Raw genomic sequence first — 4,649 nt, forward strand, 5'->3', positions numbered from 1 at the left:
TGATGCCCCCCGCCAGCCCCCAGCCCTGCACTGGGCACGAGATGTTTGTTCCCTCGGTCCCGGCTGGGCCGGGGGTGCCGGCTGAGTCCCCTGTGTGCCCCGGGGTGCAGCGGCGCTCGCTGGGCTGACGGGGGGCTCCGGTTCCCATCACGGACCCAGACTGGGCGTTATTGCCCTGTGTTTTGCAGTAGGCAGAAACTGGGATGTTTTTTCCGAGCTGGATGAATGATGTGAGGGAACAAAGAGCCTTTGCCCAGGCGGTAACGCTTGTGGGCTGCTGAGGCCGAGCGTTTGCTGGGGTTGTTCCCAGCCGTATCCGCGTGGCTGGAAGCAGAGGTTTCCTGTGGAAATTCCCCCTCGGACAAAATGCCATTCCACAGGTTTTTGCTGGAGCAAGTCCTCCCCTCCCGCTGGCACGAGGCACCGGTGGGGCTGAGCCTGTGCCGGTGATGAGCTTCGCATGTGCCCCCGGCTTTCCCCTGCCCGCCGGCTCCGCACCGCGCTGGCCGTGCCCTGGCAGGGTCCGTGCTGCCCACTCTGTCCCCCGGCCGGCCGCTGGCCCTGCGCTCTGCGAGCAGCCCCTGGGACCAGTGTCCCCCCTCCCTGGGGTTTTGCGTCCTCTCCCTCCTGGTGGGGTCAGAGCCCCACGGGGCCCGTTGGGTCAGCTCTCCCATGGGACGTCCCTTCTCATCCTTTGGCTGTGACAGCCTCTCCGGAAACGACTTCTGAGTTGGCCGTGGCAGAAATAGCCCATCCGGCTCCAGCCCGACCCCTCTGTGTCATGCCCGGGTCCCGAGGGACGGCAGGGCCATCCTGGCACGGGCAGGCCGTTCCCTGCACCCAGCGGCCACCCTGGCTTTGGCAGCACCGGGTGTATCCCTCTCTCCCCGGAGGAGGATTTACAGCCCGTGTGAGGGAAAACAGGATGGGACGTGCCCGGACACCAGGACAGCACTTTCCCCCGGGGTGGACGGAGCGGGCGCAGACTCCCGGCTGCCCTGGGAATCGGGACCGCAAGGCAACAGCCTCGGCTCTTCGCTGCTGCCCGTGGCGCTCCTGCCCGCTCTGCTCTGAGAGACCGTGGGGACCAAACGCTGCGGGGGGCGAGGAGCCGGGGACGGCGCTGGCCAGAGACCCAGGAGCGGCTCCTACGCTGGGATGTCTGCTGCAGGGGGGCGGCTGCAGCTCACTGAGCTCATGTGGCCGAGCCCGTGACGCGGTCCCTGCCCGTGGGCACCTGCACCCACAGCAGAAGGGGCTCGGGGCCACCGGGGTGGGCAGGAGGCCACCGTGCCGGGAGCCGGGGGTCCGCGGTGCAGCGCAGCCCTGACGAAGCTTCGTCCTTGCTGCGCTTGAAAACGAGTGGGAAAATGTGAAGCTGTGACTAATTTGGGGATTCATCTGGTTTTCATTAACTGGGCTAGATTATCACAAGAGGATTTTCTGGTCTCGGCACAGATCTGGGACCGCGTGGGACCCAAAGCAGTGACAGGTTGGGGCTGGGGTCCTCGGTAAGATCTCCCACCTCACTGATAGGCTTGCGGGGATGGAGCAGAAGCTGCGCCTGCCCACGGGTGACATGGTCAGTGCGGTTGAGCTTTGGCCGAGCACCGAGCCCTGCGCACCTTGTGTTCCAGCAGCGGCAGAGAGGGATGTGGAGGAGCCTCGGGTACGGGATGTGCCGGGGGGGAGACAGCCAGCAGCCTTGGGACCTCTACAGAGGCTGCCTAAATAAATGCTTCCACGCCTGAGAAATAATTAAGACCCTCGAGATGTCACTTAGAGGAGAAGGCTGCTCTGCCTGTGCTCCTCACGCTCCTGCTCCAAACACAGAGGCAATTTTCTAGGAAATCAATTACGAAGCCCCATGGTCCCTCTCTCCCCTGAATGTGCAGCGTCACTCGGCATCCTGTTGAGCTCATCTGAGATGACAACGTGTTTGGCCGCAGCTCAGCCTGGACACTGTTTACCTTCCCAGAGGCTTTCTGAGACTTTCTGAGGACCAGCACAAGAGCGGTCCCGATGAGAGCAGGAACCCAGCTGTGCCGGGGGCTTGCCGGGGTTGTGAGCGGGCTCGAGGGCTTTGCTGTGCTCCGTTGGCTGGAAAATCCACCTTTCCAACCCTGCCCGGAGGTGCCGGTGCTGCCCATTAGATCCTTTGGATGCCGATGCACTGCCCCAGCGCCCGCTCTCCCGTGGCACGGTCTGGCTGCTCCGCGCCAAAGCGGGGCCAGGCGAGATGGCAGCAGGGGGAACACCAGGTCTGCCCAGGAACCTCCTCTGGTGTTTGCAGAGTCCGTCCTGCCAGCACAGATCTGGGCGCTGCTGTCACTGGGAAGGTCTGGCGTGGCCACCTTATTCCCCAGGAGCCACCGCCAGGCATCTGAGATGACAACGTGTTTGGCCGCAGCTCAGCCTGGACACTGTTTACCTTCCCAGAGGCTTTCTGAGACTTTCTGAGGACCAGCACAAGAGCGGTCCCGATGAGAGCAGGAACCCAGCTGTGCCGGGGGCTTGCCGGGGTTGTGAGCGGGCTCGAGGGCTTTTTCAGCCCTGCCCTGCCCGGAGGTGCCGGTGCTGCCCATTAGATCCTTTGGATGCCGATGCACTGCCCCAGCGCCCGCTCTCCCATGGCACGGTCTGGCTGCTCCGCGCCAAAGCGGGGCCAGGCGAGATGGCAGCAGGGGGAACACCAGGTCTGCCCAGGAACCTCCTCTGGTGTTTGCAGAGTCCGTCCTGCCAGCACAGATCTGGGCGCTGCTGTCACTGGGAAGGTCTGGCGTGGCCACCTTATTCCCCAGGAGCCACCGCCAGCACTGCCGCTGGTGCCGAGGCAGCACCGGGACAGTGCCAGGGCATTGCTGGAGCATCACCAGGGCATCACCAGGGCAGAGTTGGGGCAGAGTTGGGGCAGGCTCTCCATCGCTTACTGCAGCAGCCGACATTCCCCCATTCCCTTCCTCTCTCCAGAAAGGAAGAATTTCTCTTGGGTAACATCCCCGTCACCCAGCTTGGAGTTTTCCTTGGAGTCTGTTTGAAACAAAGCTCTGGTTTGATCTGATTCCATTTGCCCTCTTGGCGCGGAGCCCTCTCCACTTCCTCTCCCATCACTAATTTCTTCCCCTTTTTTTTTCCCCCTTCCTACTGGGAAGGGGAAGGAGAAGTCGGAGAGAAGGGGAGAAGGAACAGAGGATGTTTTGCGTACATTTTCCAGCCCTCCTGAGCACATGTGGTCGTGGGTGTCTCTGGCACAGGGACTGCCGCATCCCCAGGACCCTCCGGATCCGCCTGGACCCGCTGTGCCCAGCCAGGGGCCCGGCAGCCGCAGACATTGCGTGTGACCTTGATTTTCTCGGCAGGAGCAGCCAGTGCCTGGATGACTGTGCCGATGGGTTATGTGGGCCGGGGATTGTGAAAGCCGTTTGTCCGCGTGATGCAACTCGTTGGAGCGTGAGCGTCCACAGCCAAGGCAGGGAAGGCAGGGAGGGCAGGGAGGGCAGTCCTTTCGCCAACTTCCCCATTCCTTTCCTTTGTCTGAGTGGAAAAAGACAGCGTGGGAGATGCTGGCCCCACACTGGGCGCCTGTCCCTGACCCGCCGGGGTCCCAGCTCACCTCCTGCGATGTCTGGAGCACCGGGGGAGCGCTGGGAACGGCAGCCAGGTCTCTGCTGGCAGCGGCTCGGCACTGATGTGTCAGCCCCGTGTGTGCGAGATGGCTCCGGAGCGTGTGAGCGCAGGTGACGAAACGCTTGGTGGGAGCTGGGGGCTGCCTGGGCTGGAGCCAGTCGTCCCCCTGGGCCGTCCCGTTCACCCTGAGCTGCTCTGGGCACGTAGTGAGTGCTGGCGGGGAGGACGTGAGCCGAAAAGCACCGGTTTGTGGCCGGCATTTGCATGGGAGCAGGTGCTGGGGTGGTGCCTGCCCAACCCGCAGATATCTATCTCTTGGACACGTGGAACTGGGTTAGGCGGTGAGAAGCTGGCGCTGGAGAAAGGCTGTTTGGGGGTGTCCCTCTGGGCAGCAGAGACCCAACGGCAGTGGCACCCCGGGCAGGCTGCGGCTTTGCCGGCTGGACAAGGGTCCCTGGGCATCCTGCCATGTTCCTGCCATGGCCACAGCTTTTGGGGCTCACAGCGCTGTCCCCGGGGCTCGCTTCCCCTCCAGCCGGCTCCCATGGCTGCGCGCTCCCGAAGGGAAGAGGAAGACTTTAATACAAAAGCAATAGATAAAAAAAAAACAGCGAGGTGAGAACTTGGGACCGTGCTTTTACATAATTGCCGAGTGATTTGCAATTGGCGGCGCATTAATCGTCCCGAGAATGTTCCCATCCCAGCAGCGGCACTGGAGCAAGCAGAGCCGAGCCCGTCTGCCCCGGCTTCCCGGACTGGCACTGAGTGCTCCCCGGCCCTGGGCAGGGATCACCCACGCTTCTCCCAGACCAGAGAGTGACGGCGCCACGCGCCCGCTGAATTTCCCTCCAGAGTTTTTTCAGGCCGCAGAAGATTAACTGGTAACGAAAGTGAAAGCCCAGGAGATCCCATGTGGCTGGCGAGAGCGCTCAAGCAGAAACAAGCACAGACAGTATTGCTTCCTGCCCGGCCGCCTCTCCCCGCCGCCGCGCAGCAGCCATCCCCTGCCCGGAGTGCCCCAT

Source organism: Charadrius vociferus, unplaced genomic scaffold (genome assembly GCF_000708025.1).
Source record: "Charadrius vociferus isolate BGI_N301 unplaced genomic scaffold, ASM70802v2 scaffold2552, whole genome shotgun sequence".
NCBI lineage: Eukaryota > Metazoa > Chordata > Aves > Charadriiformes > Charadriidae > Charadrius > Charadrius vociferus.